This window comes from Thunnus thynnus, chromosome 17, assembly GCF_963924715.1.
Source record: "Thunnus thynnus chromosome 17, fThuThy2.1, whole genome shotgun sequence".
Taxonomy (NCBI): Eukaryota; Metazoa; Chordata; class Actinopteri; order Scombriformes; family Scombridae; genus Thunnus; species Thunnus thynnus.
Genome location: NC_089533.1, coordinates 17,359,522 through 17,381,287, shown reverse-complemented (window position 1 = coordinate 17,381,287; position 21,766 = coordinate 17,359,522). Strand labels below are relative to the sequence as shown.

Sequence of the window (21,766 nt, the reverse complement as noted above, 5' to 3'; positions counted from 1 at the left end):
CAAGTGAAATCAGCTTAGAGAGGGACAAACTGTTCAATGGGCGAGGAGGGAGGGATAAGAGTGAAACAAAGAAAGGAGGAATAGAGGAGTGATACAACAAGGGAGTAGAGCAGAAAGCATCTCTGGTGGGGACGTGGTAACGTACATGAAAGGTGCCTCAAGGAGAGAAGAAAAGAGAAAAGTGTTTCATGAGCTTGTCATGTAAAACATTTGGTCGACAAGTAAAAAGAAAGCGTGAAACATTTCAAGGGCGGCGTGCTCCAGTAGCCTATTGGTTGAGACCCATGCCACATAACCACAATGTTCACAGTTTGAATCCAGCAGCAGACCTTTGTTGCATGTCGCATGTCAAATGGTGTCCTGGTCTCTACACCAGAGACTGGTACAGCCCTGGCAGGACTATCTGCACCTGTCTGGCAACTCCATGTGTGTCTGTCAGAGCAGGCACATCATTTTACACCCTCCCAAGGCCAACAGAGGAATTGGCAGCAAAAGGAATCATGATGCAAATGTGGAAAAATGTGAACTACTAGATTTGTAAGAAAAAGAGAAATTGGCCTCTATGTTGACCCCATATTATACAGAAATAGAAAAAAAAATTCTTATATGCAGTTTTGCTCCGTCGGTTGACCCCTGCCCTGACTTGGGCTCAGGCAAAATGACTGACATGTCACTTCCTCCTCCTGCTTTTATTGCAACCTACTAAAGACCACTGACCTCAATTAGGGTTCCTACGGTGTTTGGTTGTGTGCATGTATTTATGCTGTATAGGCACACACCAACTTACATCTCTCCACATTTACTTTTTTAGAGGCAATCACTTTTTATACACACATATTTTCTCTCTCTTTCAGCTAAGATCACATACATTATCATCATGAAAATAACATGATTCATCAGAACTTGCCAAACAACCTGCTGTCTTCAAGTAATACCCAGTGCGCTATTACTCTCACAAATGAGACTTGACAGCACAATTCTGTACAATTTAGTCTCTTGGCAGGGGAGGGAGAGAGGGAGAGAGCATGAGTGTGAGTATGAGAGATATTGCGTGTCCTTTTGGCCCATCCTTTTGGCTATTTTCCCAAACGAGTGTTAGAGGGAGTGCAAAGGCAGCCAGGGCCCTCAGAGAGCCAAGCGCTGTTTAAATGATGTTATCACAATACATTTGTTTTCACTCCATCTGTTTCACTTACACGTTCTCTCACTCCTGCTCCTCATCACTCAGCCTTTTTCATGATTCTCTGAATGTCACAATTAACATTGAGCTGAATGTTGAATGTTACACAGATATGTGTGTGCTCAGTTTATGCGTGCATGTGTATTTTTGCAGTTATGGAAGGATACTGTGACCCTTTGTCCTATTACCAACACCCACCGCACACACACCTCCATCTTACCTAACACCCATCTGGCCAGGGCCCCTCGTCATTTAGTGCTCCAGTAGGTTATTGATCGGAACAAACATACAGTAAAACGTGCTGGTTATATGGGTTCATTGACAAGACACCTTATTAATAGATTCCAGTGGTTTGTGTGGATCTTTGCAAACTGTAAATGTGTTTCCTATTCAACACCTGTGTCAAAATTGATGACCTTGAGTGCTCTTGTATGCTTACCTTTGTATGTTTCTAGTGTGTGTACAGGATTTCAGTGCTGATTGCAATGATCCTTTGATCCAAAATGGTCACCTTCATCAAAAGATCACACCCACTGACACATCAATCACATTTACAGCTGGTATTAACATGAGATCTGTATCTGGATACCTTATCTGGATTGTGACATCTGATTACAGGCCTTCGCATTTTCAACTGGTATTAAAGGGGACATATCATACACATTTACAGGTCTATATTTATATTCTGGGGCTCTACTGGAATATCTTTGCATGATTTAAAGTTCAAAAAAATACTGATTTATCTTATACTGACCCTTTATGCAGCCCCTCAGTTCAGCCTTTGTCTGAAACAGGCCGTTTTAGGTCCTGTCTCTTTAAGGCCTCCTTCCCAATGAGCCCACTCTGTTCTGGCAGTTATGGAGATTATGCAAATAAACAGTAGTGGTAGGATTTCACTTTCTTTTCTTGTTCTTACTCAAAATGGAAACTTCTCATATGTTTGAGCCCAAATCTGTGCTGAAATAAGCGAGTGGACAACATGAACAACCCATGGAACAACCTTAGCAACAAAGGCTACAGAAAGGCTGCGTTTCACTTGCAGGGAACATCTTTCATATGTTCACCTTAAGTTTTTGAACTTTGACCATGTTTAACATCCAACATCATAACAGTATGAAAATGACAGATAATCACAAAAAGCATGATATGTCCCCTTTCATAAACGTTCTCTCTATCTGGATTCTGTTCTGCTCATCCCAGGTCAAGGACAGCGATGCTGCTATTTTCTTTTACAGAGGAAGGGGCTGTCTTTAGTGTTTAATGGGCAAACTGGAGATTGCAGGAAGAGGCAGAGTCAGGTGACCTTTCAATATATTGGGTGGATTTTCTTCCCAAGAATTTTGTCACTGTCCAGATTTTACACCTGGCTTGGATCCAGTCACAACACAAGCCAGATGTAGTCTTTCCTGATCGATAAGCATACACTTTCCATTTATATGCATTTTCTCTTATCCACATAAAATGTTGAGATACAGATATCATGTTGGTAGTGTAGAGGGGGTCAGATAATCAATAGCAGGGTGTTATTCTTTGATGCCCACCGATATCTCACTTAGTTAAACATAGAAGAATATAAATTAAACAAATAATAGCCTAAATACTAAACACAATAGATGGAGATGTTTCTTTAGAAGGACATCAATTAGAAGAAAGTTGCTGCTGATGTGTGAGTAATTTCTCGAAATGTGCTGAATTTGCTTCCTTGCTACATGTGATTAGTATGGGACCCCTTTTCTCTCTTTCTCCTTCGCTTCATCGCTTGCCCAGTTTTATCACTCTTCCTCTCTTCCATCCTCTCTTCCTTGATTTCTTAATTGTAGTTTTTGCACCATTGCATAATGAGTTGCAGTTGCTTCAGCCATCTGTAAGGCAAAGTGAGGCAGATGGAAGAGGGTATAGCAGTAAAAGAGACAAAGTGAGAAAGAGAGTGACAGACATCACTCATAGAAGCCATCAGTAAGGCAATGAGTAGATGCCACAGTAAATCTAGACAACAGTGGTATTGAATAGGAGTAATTAGACAATTAAAGAAAGTTTTATCGAGATCAGATGTTCGGGGTATGTGTTGCACTCTGTATTAACAAACAGAAGCTCATCCATTTTAACCGTCAAAATGACAGAGGGTAGAGCTTGTGTTCCATTTGTATAATGTTGAGTTTGAAAAAGTGTTAACATTAATTCACTTCCGAGCTTCAATTAATTATAAATGTGTCAGTGGTGAACAGCTGCAGTACTCTGCATTCGATTTGTGGCTGTCAGATGATTTAAAAGATATTTTCCTTTAAAGCTGCATTTTTTTTTCTGTCATTCTTACCAACACATTTGAGATTTTGTCTCATCAGGATTTGGGATTTTAGTGAGTAGAGTGAGTCCGTACAAATCAATAACAAACTGGGTAAAATGGAAATCTTGTCTGGTATAAATTCACTGAGATTTTGTGAGAATTGGTATATCATGCCTGAACCAAATAAGAAATGACTGAAAGTGATTTTTTTTTTGCTCCAAATAACATGAAATGCTGCTACAAATGTTACTGGTGCAATTTCTCACTCCTTCTATGTGCCAGTCTGTGCACGTGAAAGCATGTGTGAACTGGTGTGCGTTTATGCCTTTGAGTCTGTGCTTGTCTGCTCTGTTGTCCTTGTGTCCAAGTGTGCTGTGTGTGTGTGTGTGTGTGTGTGTGTGTGTGCTTGTGCATATTGTGCTTGCCCATACCTGAGCTTGCCAACCTGCAGAGATGTGATCCCACAGGGTTCAGTCACTGCCAGTGCCTATTAATATCAATGGAACCAGTTAAACTGCAATGGTTGACCTTGGTAATGCTTTAGCTAACCAGTGAGCTAATGCAGCCTGCATTACAATGCTATCTTTCTGCAGGATGGCAGAATAATAATGGTAAAAAATGGCTGCTTTTAAAAATGTTGCATTGTGGTTGAGACATTAGATCAGTAGATATTGAGACACACACATACACATACACACACAGCACGTCACTCTGCTGTCCCCTCACGAACTCTGACATCACCTCAAGGGATGATTTAGCCCCAACACAGCCAGAAAAGGCTGAAACTGTCTGAGAGAGGAAGAGAGAAAAAGACAAACAAAGCTATAACATAATACCTATTTAAACAAAAGGAATGATGAGAGAAGGAAAGAGAGTTCTTTTGTGCCCTCATCATCATTTTCGTGTCACAGCATTGTGGGCTTCAATGTTCTTTTTGCAAATGCTGCCATTTTGGAGTTGGAATATGAGATTAGAAAGGGACTCTTTTATTTTCGTTGCAACAGTTGGCAAAGGGTGCACACATTTTATTTCTGTCACATCGTACAATTCCTCGTTTGTCCCCGTTGTTCTTAAATCATATTTCCAAGACAGGTCAGTGATGAAATCTTTGGAATAATGATGTAGGCCTATTTCTTATTTTTCCAATTTTAATACATGTACACAGAGATTTATTGTGTATGCATGCTCGTATTTAGTATTCCTTTGCTTTATGATTTGACAGCTGCATACTCACACTTGGGAGATGCACAGACACACTCTTGTACCGATCACTACTTAACAGCACCGCTCGAGCCTTTGAGGTTTATATGCCTTCTACAAGGGCACCTTGATGGCAGAGAGACAGGAGAGCATCTTGCATCCACCTGCCTACTGTTCCCTACCTGCTCCAAGGATAAACTGCCAGGATAAACATGACATCACAGTTATTATACCATCGCATAATGTTTAGTCTTAATGTTTGGTACCCATTGGTGTGTGTCCCTCCCTCTTTCTTATCATTTTGTTTTAGTTAACATTCTGGTGGACAGATTTGGCAGCTGTGCTTACATTGTGCCCTTCACAAGTAGGCTAATTATCAGGCACATTAAAATGAGGGAACGGCCATTTGACTCTTATAATGATGGTAATGAAAATGAGAAGAAGGGTCGGCATGGTGTAGAAGCTTGGAAGCATGACAGATAATAGTTATGAGAGTTGGGAGCGATGTACAGTAGCCAATGCCATTGCTAAGCTATGCAAATGAATAATGCAGAGCCTAACAACAGTTTGACATGTTTTTTGGCTCTTTCAGAAAATCTTGGCATCTGGCCCCAAAGAAGAAGATCTAAACTCTCCATAAATATAGCATGTCATGCAGTGTAGCGCGCTACGGTTTTTGCTGGGTCATGCTAGCAGCCTTTAGTTGAGGCTGCAGCAGCTTGGCTCGTCATTCTGCTTCGTCTGCTTCTTCAGTGCCCTTTCTGGCCTAACCAAGCGTGAGTAAGTAGAAGTGCAGAGGGGATATGGGGACAAATTACTAGCTTCCTGTTACTGCTGCGTTTGTGTGTGTTGAAATGTGAATTACTGCAAGAATAATAGAGGAGACGTTGTTGGAGACAGGTGTGTGTTTGAATCAAAGTGTAATTGCGTGTGTTTCGTGGAGTAGTTTAATGGAGGTCTGGGTATGTGCGTGAGCAAGTGTATGTGTGTGTCAGGTAGTAATTAATAAAGACAGGAACATTGGCTCTCCAGCTGGGCTGACATGCAAGGGACTTGCCACCAGTCCAAACACTCACACACAGACTGAAGACAAACTTATTTCAACCAACTGCATCAGGACTAAAACTTTCTCAGCCAGTTAAAAAGTAAACTTAGACTTCATTCAGCCAATCTAGCTCTCTCTTAATTTCAATGTCCTAATTTTGTACAAGCCTCACCTGGAGGTAGAAATGCAGAAGAGGGTGCTATGCATTATTGAGTCCCTTCTTCTACTTCATTTCAGTCTTGCAGCACACATGTATTAATATTGTAGTAGTCTGATAAGGACAAAAAAATGAAGGAGTGGAGTGGAGAGAGTGAGAGAATAGGGTGTGCAGACTTAGAGCCGTGGTGAAGCACTTTGCTCACCCTATGAGCCCTTCATGAAAAAGAAGTTCTCAACAAAGTTAACTTGCAAACAAATAACAAAAGGAAGTCAGGGCAAAACCACTTAATGGGTCGGGAACTTGCAGGGGTTCAGCACGCTCTGCAAACTAACCACTGGACCTGCAGTGTTTGTGCCACACTTGCTGCAACAGAAGTAATCAGAATTTTCTGGAGTGAACCGACTGAGAAAAATATAATAGAAAATTTTGGTTTATGGTCATACAGGTGATGAGGAATTGTGCACATGTGTTTGTGTATGCAATTTGATGCTTTCACCACACCAAACAGCCTCGTAGTGTATTGAAAGAGGAGGAGAAATCCACAGAAGTAATGAGATTTCACATATGGGGGCTACGTTAAACTCACTGCTTTTAGCATTTTTATGTTCTTTTTAGTCATTTTTAGGGATCTAGAATTTTTGTCAAAGTCTTCACAAATAGCCTATGCACTGTATTACACTTATTAAACAAAAATGTTGGTTGGTGGTCCATGTCCTCTAGAACAAGAGAACATTTTCTGATTGTGGTTAAAGTTTGGTTATGTTTCGACACAAAAACAACTTGGTTGGGGCTAGGGTTTAGGTTAAAATTACTACTCGGTTAAGGTTAGAGGACCTTCATTGTCATGGTTACAATGATAACAGTGTGGTTAAGGTAAGGGATTGGTCATGGTTAAAAGAAACCAACGTTGGCTGTAGGTGACTGCAGTCTCCCGTGTTAAAGTTTAATTGTCCCATCTATCCACCCCAATCTCCTGCCTCTGTGGACTTTGTCACTTTATATTAATGTCACACTATATCTTCATTTGCTCCCAGATAAATTACTACGGCCGGTAGAGGGCTTTATCACTTGCCCATGTCAACCTGTTTTTTGGTATGATGCTAAAACGGCTGATGCTCTAGTTTTGCTTGGAAGGACAGTCTCTTTTTTGTGTATTATGCATGTAAATGTGAATATGTGCATGTGTGTTTCTGGCCTCTGTTTTAAACCAGGTAAATGATGAAAACAGATGAGACTTTTTCCAACACTGACCAAGCAGAAATCTATTGTAGACAGAATACAGTGCAGAAGGCAGGGTCAAAAAGTCACCACTGCCATAACTTAAGAGAAGAAGAGGAGGGAGGGAGGGAGAGCAGGAAAAGCAAGGTCAAAGGAAACAAGTACAGGGGAAATGATGTGATGAAGTGAGTGTGCATGATTTTCTTCCTCTAGGTTGTAGTCACTTTTTACAAAGAACATTAACACACTCTTACGCACAAGGGCATCTGCTGGTTATATTCCCTGTTTATATGCTGTGTTCAGTTCTTATCAAAAGATGTAGAAGGACACTGATGCTACTTATATTTTCCTTGGATTTAGGAGTTTTAGTCCACATGCTACTAGCCAAGAAAGGGTTCAAACTGTCATTTAAGTTAACTGTCAGTCAGTGCCTCATGGCTTATACTTGGGGCGGTGGAACTGACTACTTTGGTGTTTTGCGGCTGCTGGAGAGACTGTTGGGAGAGCAGGAGCTAAGTGGGAAGCTGTCACACTAGCTCTTCTGAGCCAAGGGTAAAAATTTAGGCCATAATATTTTATATATTTTATAATATATGTATATATATATATATATATATATATATATATATGTATATGTATATACTACTTTGACATCAGGTCTGCAGTAGCATCTGTTGGTTTACAATGAAGCATTTGTGAAATACAGTAAATGCCACAAAGTATTGTGAGACTCTATTATACAGTGCAGTATTTTGAAGTGTTTTTTGAAGTGAAGAACAATTAATTAGTTAGCGGCTGGAGGAACATGCAGTTTCCCTCCTCAAGCACAACACTGTGCTTTCTGTTCTGAAGTCTCTTTGTACATCCCTGTACATGTATGTAATAATAAGGAAACCAACCTGTTGTTAAAATGTTATTTTCAGAACATTTTTTATGAGTGCCTCTGTGTTGCGGCCTTGATAGCCCATGTTTTCACACATCCTCTCAATGCCAGTAAGATCCGCAGTCAGCAGTCAAAGATAGAATGAATTCCCCCATCTTACCTGGACACATTTTGTGTTACTTAATAACAATGAGGAAACTCACCGTACAGGATCAAGGGCAGACTGAGGTCTTGTCTGTTGGTGGATGCGCTGGGTGCCTGTTAAATTCAACATATTCAAGCAAATTCTTGCCAAACTTGCAGCACTGTCTCATTTGATCCCCTGATAAAATAAAACTAGCTTACTAGCTCAAGCTTACAAAAGGAGGAGCTGGACTGATCACTTCAGCTTTTGGAAATCTGCTACCTGTGAATGTTTAGCTGCTAATTAATCAATTAACTGACCAACAATTTTAACAAAAACTGAGATAAGTGTACAAATACAGTCAGAATGAAGAACGAAATTTTGCTCTTTGTTTTCATGTTTGGATTTTTTTCTTTTTTTTTGACATTTTGTCATGTCACATTCTACCATCACAAGATTAAGAAAAGCTATTTAGATCTGTTTAAACACTAGCAGCATACAATACAGACACAACAGTAAACAGAGAGAAGACGAGAGAGAAAGAGGACGACAGAGACACCTTCACCTTTCTTCTGGAAAATTAGCATCATAAATGGCTGGATCACAGCCTATTAATAATTCTTTTTGTTCTTAGTATCTCTTTCCCTCTGTCTCTCACACACTCCCACTGTCTCATTCATCTACTGCTAGTCTCAGGTTGTTTGTTCTCCTTTCATGAAACACCTGTGAAGCTCGGGGATCCACTCACCAATGCCTGCAATTAGAGGCGTATACTCCAGGACCATGACCAATCGATTGCCAAAAAGAAAAGATAGACAGAAAGTGAAGAGAAAATCTAAAAGTTCAGGCCGTACCGCCATGCTTTGAAGTGGAGACAATCAAACTGTGTGCAAAGAGAGATACTGTTTGACATGCAGACTTGCTGGTGTGTAGACAGCACATTACAGCACCCCTGTCATTTAAGGGCTGTCCACACCAAGAACAATAACTATAACATTAACCATAACAATAACGATGTGAGCATGCAGACTTATGAGCAATAACATTCTGTAAATAGCGGCACCAAGCATGCGCTGCGTGATCCAACTGTGTTGGCAGCTCAGGAAAATGGATATTGATGACCTGTTACTGCTGTACGTTGCACAGAGAAAGAAAAAGAAAACCAGAAGGGTTCACAGGCGGGTGGTGATTTGATGTGTTGCTCAGAAGTATTTCGGCACACTAGTTGCTGTGATGTAGCAGGAGACCAAATCGCACCGACTGATGGTAGCAGACACTGAAGTGTGATATGCATAATAGAGAGAGACAGACTTATCTAAAGAGATCACCTCTGGGTGTCATTCTACTCCAATTTACAGTGTGTCAGTCTGTGGTGAGAAAGGAGCACAACCGTATTAAAATAAATAAATACAAATAAATAAAGTCATCAGTCAGTTTCCAGAATTAAGATGATATATGCAGGTTTTGAAGTTTTACTGGAAATGTTGTTGTGTTTAGGGGATGGATTTTGATTGTCAGTGTTTCTATTGTTCATCAAATTGCTGTGAAAGGGATGTTGTTTGCCACTGTTGTTGTCATTATAGTTGTTATGTGGACTCCGCCATCCACTTGAGTTAGAACGACTTTTAAAGCTATATATTTAGAGATATTGTTAAAGTTATCGTCCTTGGTGTGTATATGCTAGCTGGTAAAAGTGAATTTGCTCAGAATTGGTACAGATCAAATATGTAATGTTCATAACAAATGTGTGAATAAGGAAAAAGAATCTTTTTTTTTTTTAATCTGAAACTGTCCGGTCTGTTTATGGCCACATTCATGTGTCAAGGCCGAAGTAAAAGTCAACCATAAATCACAGTTTAAGTTAAAGGGACAGAAAGTGTAAAGAAAGCAGCAAAAACTCAGATCTCAGTGAAATTCTTTAATTGCTGCCTCAGCCAAGTCCCACTCTCTTGTTCTTTCCTCTTACTAAGCCCTCAGTCTTTTTTCTCCCTCTGTTTATAACAAGGGATCATGTAGACCCCTGTTGACTTATGGATGAAGAGATGAGAGAGATGAGGGCTTACTTCTCAACCAGATCCTCTTCATCCCCATCTCCTCCCTCTGATCTCCTCACTCCCTTCTGTCAGTTCAGGGAGAGTTACAAGGGTGTTTTTTGTGTACTACTTAGAGGAAAACCTGAATAAAATACACAGTATAGTTCACATATCACACATTTTCCCAGAAATTGTTTAATTGATCTGAGCATTTTGTTTGCTATCTTTTTGTTGCTGACTTTAATTGTCTTCCATCAGGACCTCAACAACAGTCTTAATAACAAATTAAATAAATTAAATAGAATATCCTAACTCACAGTATTATTCTGGTTAGGGTTATTTTATGCTAATTCTGGTTAGCCTGGTCAGCCGCAGCCATTCACTGACACACAGTCTAGGAAAATGATCACAGTTTTCAAAACTGAGAAAACATATTATGAGACCACATGGATAGATTTCCACACTGACATAAAGACTTTACAAGTCAGACACACACATGAGAAGTAAGTACTGAGAGGGACTGAGGTTCAGATATAGAAACTTTGGGAAAAGATCGTAAACAGACAGAAAATATGTACAGTATGTGTGCAAAACCTCAACCGTTAGGAAGGTGCTTTTGTCATTTTTGAAAACTGATTTATTTTTCCAGTCTGTGCTGTTAAAATAAGCACCTGCAGCCCAAAGGTCAACTGGGAAAACTCCCATCGCCCCATGCACATGGCAAGTTTTTCTATCACTCTTTTCTCTTTGAATAGTAACCTCAAGTATTTAAGCAATTATGGGATCAAATGGCCCATGAAGATGGGTCCTTTGGAGAACCTTAAAGGACTAGTTCAAAATTTTCAAGTATGTCTTAACACAACAGTCAGGTGTCCATATGATCACTGAAAGAGGTTTTCCTCACTGTAATCATTCCTCCTGTTCTTACTGGCTATTAAAAGATCCCCTTTGTGCTTTCAATGTAAGTGATATGAATCCACAGTGTGTCCACACAGTCATTTTGTGCAAAAATGCATTTAAAAGTTTATCTGAGGCTTCAGCAGTCTGAGTTAGTCATATCAAGTGGATATCTGCCACATTTACAGTCTTTTTAGCATCAAATTCTCCGTTTCCTCAGACTGTTGAGCTGCGGAAGTATAGTAACAAAAAGAGGCACTTTGGCACTAAAAAGACTGTAAAATTTAAAGATATCTACTTGATTTGACTCATTTGGATGGTTTAAACTTCTTATTAGCTTCAGATAAACTTTTAAATATATTGTTGCACAGAGGGAGGCTTGTGGATTTTGGTCCCCATCACTTACAGTGAGGAATGATTATGACCAGAAAAACCTATTTCTGTGTTCATTTGGACACCTAACTATTGTATGAAGACAGACCTGAAAAACTGTGATCTGTCCTTTAAGACTGAACGTGCATCTTCTCTTAAAATGAAACCCAAGTTTTTCCCATTTGGGCACTCCTCATCAAAAGTAAGTATGTCATTTCCAAGTCTAGTCTCTCTCAAACAGTCAACAGAGTTGTGTTATTTATCCTCTGAAGTGACTTTTTCATTGTGATATACCTGTGACTCATGACCACCTGAACTCAAATATGTGGCAACTATTATGGCCATATAATATTTCCAGACTCCACACCTGTTGGACACTGATTGTGTGCTCCAAATTTGGTCAAAATAAGGCGCTGCTACAGTATGATGTATTTGGTCTAAAAATGCAGACAACAGAAGATCCAGCCCCTGAATTCAGACACATAGGCTTCGAATTGATCTTTGAACTCCTTCTGTGTCGCAGGTGTTCCAAACATTGAGATCAATATAGTCCAGACCAAGTGATAAATGATGGGTGGAGAGAGATACATGCTGGCTCTAATAGAATTGTAAGTCCATTGAATAGCAATGATTTTGATGCTAATATACCCATTGGAAAGGCTCGTCCTGTTTGTCCTTTCTCTAAGTGCTCATAGTGATAAAGCAAACAGGTGCTTCTGATCTCAAAATACCAGCGGGAAGCAGACATCGTCCAGTGCTGGTCTTCTGACATTCATTCAGTGTCATAGTGGTTGTAAGGAGGAAGTTGGTGGAAAGATCACAAAGCAGATGGCATCACTGCATGTGACCAGTCAAGTTGCGATAAAAGACTAAAGGGGTTCTAACGGTTCTTGCGTTTGGAGGCACACATTATTGTAAATAGTTTCTTAATGAGCGCTCAGTATGCAATGGCTGACAAATTTTGCAAATGTAGGATTTTTACTCGTGACAAGAGATAGAATACATTAAGGACAGAGAGAAAGACAGATGGCTAGAAGGAGTTTGAGGGCTGGTGAGAGTGGTCGCTTGTCACATCAGAGTCTGACTAGCCCCTGCGGATGTCTGCAGCATAGTCATTGCGTGACGTTTTTTCTTTTTCCTACTATTTGCCCTCCTGGTTCCAAAAGTTTGACCTTGTGTGGAATTTAAACTGACGGCTTGTCTATACCCTGCACGCGCCTCTATCCAATGACCCACCAAACTCTCAAGTCTTTATGTATTTCCCCTTCTCTTCCTACCTTTCTCTTTTTGCGTATGCATGCCTTTTTCAAAATTCTTTGCTCGCTTCTTTTACCAACATCCTTTTTCACCCCTGACTTACCTCTACTCTCAGTTTATTGGTCTCCCTCTGTCTGTCTTGTGTTTCCTCCTCTCCATCTCACTGAGTCATGTCATTCTTTCTCTCTCTTCCTCTCATACACACACACACACACACAGAAAGTATTGGCTTATATTTCCCATGGTGTCTGCAATACATTCAGCTTCACTAGCTGCAGCAATGTACTGAAGCAAGGCACCTGCTGTGCTGAGCTGATATGAGGAGAAAGACAGATACAGTCATACACACACACACGCTATGAGCTTTCAGATGCTCAAATATGGAGGGGGAATGTAATCATCCTCTGCCTGTAAATGCATACACTGCTCATAATGAGAAACTTGTACACAATTACAAACATATCTATGTTTAGAAATTGCCCATAGAGAAATGTGTGCATACAAAAAACATATACAGACACACATATATGAATATTGACACACACAGTTTTTGTTGTCGTGATGGCTGAGGGAAATCCGTCTGCTTCCATTGCCTTGGTTACAGGCCATAGGTTTGTCTTGAGAGGTGCTCCAGGTCTCAGCCTGCCATGTCACGCATGGCATACAAATAACGCGGTTTTAACAACACATGTGAGTTAATAATAAGAAAATAGCAATAAAAACCCTGATTGGTTAAAATCCTCCATCACTGTCTTTTTATGTGGTCTAAAAAGCTGCATATTAAGTGTAAAAAATAGCTTTCTGATATCTGCACATAGCCTGCCCTGCTGCCTTGGTCTTTCAATGGCAATTGGTTTACAATTGACATTAAATTTTTATTTGTTCTTCCTCCAGTGATTACAGACATGCTAACTGTCCATGTCATGGGGTGGAATGACTGCAAAAGGAACAACCTTCACAAAGTCTTGTCTTTGAGATTCATTAAGGTGGGTCAAAGTTTTCTCACAACAACAAATTTACAATCTCAACTATGAGACCACCAAGAAATACATTCCTGATTTCCTACCATGTATACCCAAATAAGATGCTGCACCCATTCACCTGATTGAAACCTTGTCATATTTGTGCAAGATATACAATACCTAAGGTATACCTGAGGAACAACCTTGTCAGATTGAAACATTGTCTGTTTGATTCTTGTTTGTGAGCCTTGAGTAGCGTATAGAGTCTTTACAATTTGGTAGTAGGACTAGTAATTTGAAAAGTAGGATTACTGCAAGTGCATGAACCCAGGAGCACTTTTCACTGTAAAAATACAGTTTGAATGCTATGACTTGAGTCCTCTATTGTCAGTAAAACTTTCTTTCTGAATGTGGGTGGTCAGATTTTACATACCATTCTCTGTAAAGATAGTGCTTATTCCAGCAGATGCACATGAAGAGAGTTTCTATGGAGTTCTGCAACCCAAGGACATGAACTGAAGTGGCTGCTGTATCTCCTCATGAAATGTAAAAAGGGTTATGTTTATATTTGAAGGGACTACATAAAGAGAAAATTACATTATGATTTGTGCAGCAACACATCCCCGTTTGATCTGGACTCACTTAGACTGACAGTGAAAGCCAACTACACAGTCTTAAGTACAGAACAAGTTTGTGGTTATTTGATACTGTTGTGGACTTTTATTGTAAAGACATTTCACAATTTCATCTAGTGGGTCTGAATTAAAATGTAACATTTGGTCTGTTAAATATTGTATCTGTTAAAAACCAAAAAATAAATACATGACATACAGATTGATTATTGTATCACATTCAAGAATGAAACTGATAATCATTGCAATAAATTGCATGGACATACTTGTGTCAAACCAACCTACCAAACCAAAAGTTATTTTTAATTTTGAGTGTGTTTTTTATTAAAATTTGCCGGCAATTTGTAGACAAAATAAGTATGTCATATATAGTAATGCTGGGAACACTGTATTACACTCACAGTCAAACCTTGCAAATAAAGAGCTCTACACACGTGACCCCTGACATTTTCATTTTTCAAGGGTGGCCATTTTCCAGATACGGTTTTCTGACATCACAAGACTAGACATTGCTGTTCTTAACCCTCAATCAAAACAAGATCATTGCTGATACACAAAATAACTGTCTAGAACAAGGCCAAACCTGATGAACATCTGAGTTTATAGACAAATTACATCAAAAGTAAATAACTATATCCATCCAAAATTTGTGTAGTGCGTCTACGAAATTCTGTAACATAACTGTATTCCTACCATTACTGTTGTTAAAGAAAAATCATTTTGAATACATCACAAACGTATGTTGCAAACAGATAAAGAGACAGATATACAGATAAAAATGGTTTCCATTTATTGACTGCAGTATTTCAAGCCATATTCAGCCATATTATAAAGAAAAGACTCCACACACTGCTCAAGGCTCACAAACAAGAACACTATCAAACAATGTTTCAATCTGACAAGGTTGTTCCTCAGGTATACCTTCGGTATCCTGCCCAAATATGACAAAGTTTCAATCAGTTGAATGGTGGCATCATCTTATGTACATTGCAGAAAAACAGGAACGTATTTTTGGGTGGCCTCGTAATTGAGAAAACTTCAACCCACCTAATGAATCTCGAAGACAAGGCTTTGTGGAGGTTGTTCTTTTTTCAGTCATTCCACCCCATGTCATGGACAGTTAGCATGTCTGTACTCACTGGAAAAAGAATAAATAAAAATTTGATGTCAATTGTAAACCAATTGCCATTGAAAGAGCAGGGCAGCAGGGCAGGGGATGTGCAGATATCCGAAAGCTTTTTTTAATACTTAATGTGCAACTTTTTAGACCACATATAAAGACACAAAGGTATATTTTCGTTATAAGCCGACAGCTGCTATCATCAACAAAGTGTAAAAGCAAAGACTGTCACATAATATGAATAAAACTGCTGGGAAGTCAAGCTTCTTGGTTAGTGTAGCTACAGGTCCCAACCACTAAACAAAGCTGTGGGCAAGCATCACATTGTTGGCCTAGGCTGGTGTTTCAGCGGATCTCAGAGCAGTTTCAGCATAAAACACATTGTCAGCTTAGCATGAAGAACTGACCTGGGTCAAGCTAAAGTTAGTAGCCAGTCAAGCTTCATCTTTTGGCTAAAACCAAATTAATAACAAAACTCTGATAATGACATAATCATTGCTGTGATCAGTGACGCCCATAAACTCATGGTCGGGTTAATTAGCTTCCATAATAAATTATTTAGCTTAGCTAAGTTAGCAAAAGTTAAGCACTTTTTCAAGGCACACCATCACAAATTGCAAAATGTTGGCTAAGATCACGACAATTGAAAGACAAATCAATTGACTGTATTATGTTTAATTTGCTTATTATTCACAAAGTTATGGGCAGGGTGTGTCAGAACAAATTTCATATTTTTCGCTCACCTTGCTTGTGCACTGCTCCTTAGGACCTCGTCGATATCCGGAATATCTGAGCCTTCCCGAAGATGTGAGAAAGATTAAACAGCAAATAAGACACAGTGAGTCTCCACATGTGCCAAAAGTAGTGCTTGGCGTTTCAACTGCACCCAAAATATAACTTTGGCGTGGACATAGTACGCTATTTGAAAGTGTAAAACCGTGTTATTTGTACACCATGGGGTGTGTGTGTGCTTCTGTCTGTTTCTTTCTGTCTTAGCTACGTGTGTGTCTGTGCATCGGTGTACTTGTGTAGAATGGGGGAAAGCTGTATGTCTGTTCGTGTTTGTGCGTGACTTGTGAGAGAGCACAACATATTATATTGCAAATTTCACAAATGATATTTCTAGGACTCAATGATGAGTCCACTTTCTTATGTTACTGTTTTAAAATTGCTTATTTTCTTGTCAAAAATGTTTCCAGAGGATACTGAAATTGTTTGGCAGGCAAAAATGGCAAAAGAAGTTTTTATTATTCGTGAAACTAGCACTCCTACATGTTTGAATTGAGGTCCAAAAGGTTGCTTATTTCAGTGCGTGTCATTTAATATACTCTATATTTGCCGTTTTCCCCAGTTTCCAATAAAACAGATGTGCTTATCAGTGGAGCATGCCTTCCCCGATTTCTCAGAAACAGATAAGGAACCTCCTCCTCAGTAATTTCTGCTGACTACCAAGTTATTATACCAAATTAAACCTGACTGTGTGCTCCACTATTATATTCAAACTGACCAAAAACACAGTCTACATGTCTCCATATTGCTGAGCATATGCTGACAAGGCATTTTGTGCATATTTACTCGGGACTTCATGGTTACAGCGTGATTAAAGAGCAGCCAGCAATGCTTACATTTATCTCCCAGGAATATACTGTATATTGAATGCTTATCTTGCCCTTGTATGAGAGGTGGAACTCACACGCAAAATTTAATTTAAGAAAAAATGATGAAAGTAGATTTGAATTGATTAAGTTGCTCTTAAACGTTATCTTGTTTCAAAGAAGACATGAATAATTTAATAAAAAGCAGAATTCTGGTGATAAAGGCAGAATTGGATGAAAATCGGCTTAATTGAATAAAATCTTAACTACTCACAACTCTTATCATTCAACAGGCATTGAGTATTAATATTTTTACTTTTGCACGGGCCAAAATGCACAGTCATAAGTGACATTCATCACTATTTGTCCTCAAGCAGCATTCCCAAGGTCGGACTGGGAACAAAATTCGGCCCTGGCAATATTCATCTGGACTGGCCCCATTTTTCCCCAACGCACGCACTGAGTGTCATAAAACAATATCAGGCTATTTATAACATATAGGTTAAGCAATAGATATCAGGTTGAAACCCTAATAACAGGTGTACAAGGTTTCATAAAATTATGTAATAAATAAATAGCCAAGAAATAGTCTGGAGGAAAAGTCGGAACCCCGAGAGGCGCACTTAGGATTTTATTCATTTGACAATTGATATGAGCAACCCAGCTCTCCATGCACTTATGCTACAATCCATAACTTCACAAATAAAATAAATATGACATAATCATATGTCATATAGTCTATTACAAAACGCAATGCTGTAGTCAGAAAACAAAATAGCCAAAACTTAATTCTCACACTGGGCAAAAGCTTTCCTATGAGGATCTGGAAATGTGAGAGCAATCAACCGACATTGTGTTCGCAGCTGATCTGATGCAGTTCAAACATCAGGCTTAACAGTCAGGAATTCATGCTACCGACACTATTTAAGCATTCATTCACTGCTATTGTCAGGCTGTGACAAGCACTATGCTTGCACCCTATTGGAGAAGACCCAGAGTGACTAATCAGCTCACATCATTTAAAAAGAGAGCATAGCACAGCGGCCTTAAGCAGCGAATAGAATGGCATGTCCTACCTTAGGCAGTGAGAAGACCTCTCATCAGTGCTCTTCTTCTCTGCCATCCTGTCGATTATTCCATGAGTTTCCAAAGCCATAAGAATGTCTTTTTCTGTAGCCATAAGCATGAATTCCTCAAGATGTAAGTGCTCTGCAATATATTCTTGATGAAATTTACAGTTGAAAAGCTGCGCTCACACGCCACTTGCGTAACAGAGTGGGTAAGCTCCAGAGCGCCGCTGTTAACACTGTCACTACATGAGCTAATGTTAGCAGTATCACCTGCTGGACGTTGTCATACACCTTTCGCTTGTCCTCGGCAGCGGCCTGCTCTTCTTGTTCCTGCTCCCCACTGAAATCAGCCTGCTCATCTGTCCGGACTCTTTCCTCCTCCTCTTCATTTAGCAGTGGTCTGTTAATATTATCACTGCAGCTAGGCAGGCTAACGCTAACAGGATTTTGCATGGCAGTGGCATTGATATATTGATATGTTAACTTAAAACATTTTGCAGCAACAGCCACAAGATTTTTTTTTTTTTTACTTTTCTCTGACCTTTTCTGCTCCACCTTTTCACTTTTTGTACAAGCTAGCGTTATTTTTGATTCAAACTCCACTCTTTCTGTTGTGGTTTGATTATTTCCTGCTTGACCTCTGACATTACATGGATGGATGCATCCACTTGAAGGGGGGGGCTGCCTTACAGTATAGGTGGCCTATTGACAATTGGGACTGTGTAATCCCCAATCAGATGGGCTGCTCCAACATCAAGTGGGCCACAGCGGCAGGTTGAATTTTTTTCCCAGTTTTTTTCCCACATCACTGGTGGCCTTGTGGCCCACTAGGGGGGCCGGCCCATCTGGCATTTGCCAGAATTTCCAGATTGCCAGTCTAAGCTTGAGCACTCCTTTTTTAAACTGGCTAATAGGGGACAGCCTGTCCACTGACTGGCTATTCATTCAGTTTTAACAGCTACATGGCAAAAAGTAAGTACTAAGAGAGGACTAACCAATTTTATCCGGCAAAAAAACAAAAATCTGCAAAGAAATGGTTGCTTGTCTATCCACAGTGATGCTTTACCATCACACAGGCTTTATTCAAAAACAGCAAAGAATGATCAAACTACTTTAAGATGCAAAAAATGAAGCTGTGGTTCCACACTTGCTACACTAAGAGTGATTACAGGGGTTGTAGTCATGGGCTGTTATTAAATATTGGCTAGAACAATAAACGCTCAGACCAGAAAGTTGAAGGATAGAAAGCACAGAGCTGTGATGAACAATATATTGAAATCAAGCTAGTTTTAGCAAACCATCCATGTCTTTATCAAATCAAGTTACATTTGAAGAGCAACCTGTTCCAATTCTTTCATCACCTTTGTTTTTATAGACTTAAGAGCAATTTTACCATAATAAACCAGTTTTTTTGTCATCATGTACTGTAATCCATATGTTTTAACTGTTTGATATTGGCTATTATGGCAGTCTACTTTACATCTATCCGTGTCTCCCTGATGGTCCTGTGCAGTGGATGCATTGAGTGCTGTATCAATCTATACCTTATCCCTTATCATGCCTTTTATCTATCCATCTATCTATCTATCTATCTATCTATCTATCTATCTATCTATCTATCTATCTCCTTGACTTTACATTTTGCACATTTTTTGAGTGTGTTTTTTTGAGTGACATTAACTTAATCTAAGCACTCTGCACTGAGCCCTGTTTGACTGAATAACAAGATACTAAAGTTAAAAAGCAAGCTTTTTTTATAGCCTGCTATTTTTTCATGGTGCTGGGAGGGCAAACCTGTGGTTCTTGGACATTTGAGACCCAATTATATTCTTTTTTTTTTTTTTGACACACTCCTTTCTAAAAGCCATTATATTTTGAAGAAGGTCTTATCTTAAAGACTGCCAACAGTGTTATTGAAAAGCAAAGACGGATTTTAGTGCGGATGGAATATGCAAAAATATAATCCCTCAAATTTCAAATAGTGTTTTGAATGGGAGGGGCAGAAAAGGGTGTATAGGAGTGCGAGCGTATCCTCATGAGCAATTTTTTTCTGGGGCTGGTGAAGTAAAAGTTACATTTGCTGAGACAAGCATAGCAGCACTTACAGAACATACAGTATACTGCAGTTTGCTTGAGGCTTTTAAGATGGTGGTTTACTTGTTATCCAGGTGCTCCACTATGTGTTTGCTCCTTTGGCCAACTGGTATGCAGACCCCTCTGACATAGCCTTTTGTCATCATTAAAGGTTAAATTGGGGCAGTCCATTTTGTAACAAACATGTTCAAAACTGAAGGGAGGTGTGCTCGACTGCACAAGACGTCTTGATAACTTTTGTATATTCCTTGCACATTTGTGCTCCCTTACTTTTTTTATTGGGTTCTGCTCTTTATGTTCAGTGAATCTTTTTCATTGCTGAGTTGGTTTCTCTAGACCATACTACTCAATATATTTGTAGGGTTGAAGGATATACAATATGAGATGTCCTTGTATGTAGAATTCTCTGAGATTTTATTCATTGTAATTGTCCTTTTTGCAAAGACTTGCACATCCAGCTGCCCCGGAAGCTTTAATGATGTGATTTGGTTCAGTGTTTAAGCTTTGAAGAAGGCAAGTTTGTGCTGAAACGTCAGCTCATGTAATAAAGTCTGCGTTGCATAACCGTCAAAGTGCTCCTGCCTCTTTGAGAGTTTTTATGCTTGTTCACTGCCTACATTCAGTTTTGCACTGCTGTTTGCATAGATAGGGTGCATAGTGAGTGTTATGCAAATTGTTGTTGAACTGCAAGTTTCTTGACAAAGGTAGAGATCAGCACATAAATGAAAGTTGAACAGAGACAGACAAGGATGAGCAGAAAAGCCTTGTGGACCCACAAAGGATTAGAATTGAGGCTGAGCAGCCAGAGTGTCAGACAGATAGGAAACCAGCCCACAAGCCTCCCAGACAGACACATAGATAGACTAATTGATCGATTTCCCCACAAGATACTAGGACATTAAGTGTATAAATAGAGGTATAACAGTTGGTAGGTGAGGTGGGTAGATCCCTGGTTTGTCTGCCCCACTACTAGGGACACAGAAATAGGGAGCAACAGGTAGAGAAGCAAGGGCATAGCACAGCAGTTACAGAGTAAAAACAATAGTGTGATTGTTGATGCCAAGGACAGTGGGCAGACACACTCTGGATCAGCGTGAACACTGGTTGACCTAGATATCACTCATCCTCCAGCAGCTGAGACCTTCTTCACTGTGTCACACACAGTGGGTGACATGCCAAAAAAATGTTTTTTTTTTGTTTTTTTTTAAGACAGTGAATTTGAAAACACAGCCGCATAGATGGGACAGTGGTTGTCACAAAAATTGTGGTGGAGGAAGATGTGTGTATGACTATCTGTCTATTTATGTCTGTGTACTGTATGTCGTATCAGGAGGCAGAAATGCTGCAAGTACGGCTTTACTGTGTGTGTGTGTTTGTGTGTGTACATGCGTGTGTAACAATGTGTGACCTATCATGCTGTGTTCTCATCGGGAGAAGAGACAGGCACAGGCCTCAGTGCCACAGTGAGAAGTAGAATGTCATTTTGATTCACTTTGAATGAGACTGATCCTGAGGGTTTTCACAGGAACGCGCGCACACACACACACATACACGCACACACATGCAGGCACTAAGGAGGGGAGCTCTGCCGAAAAGCCTCATTGTAAATTACAGAGATCTCATTCAGTCATGAGTCATCC

At 39.7% G+C, this 21,766-nt stretch overlaps 1 protein-coding gene and 1 long non-coding RNA gene across 3 annotated transcripts in view; one reads left to right on the top strand and one right to left on the bottom strand.

The window, feature by feature from the left end:
* The window catches only part of cacna1ia (calcium voltage-gated channel subunit alpha1 Ia), a 111,694-nt gene that overhangs the window by 12,843 nt on the left and 77,085 nt on the right, over positions 1 to 21,766 (top strand). The window lies entirely within an intron of this gene.
* LOC137168431 (uncharacterized) lies at positions 14,386 to 16,488 on the bottom strand. The gene is made up of 3 exons (XR_010924282.1): positions 16,111 to 16,488; positions 15,295 to 15,385; positions 14,386 to 15,178 (listed from the first exon to the last, which is right to left on the bottom strand). It is a non-coding gene; the product is annotated as an uncharacterized lncRNA (long non-coding RNA).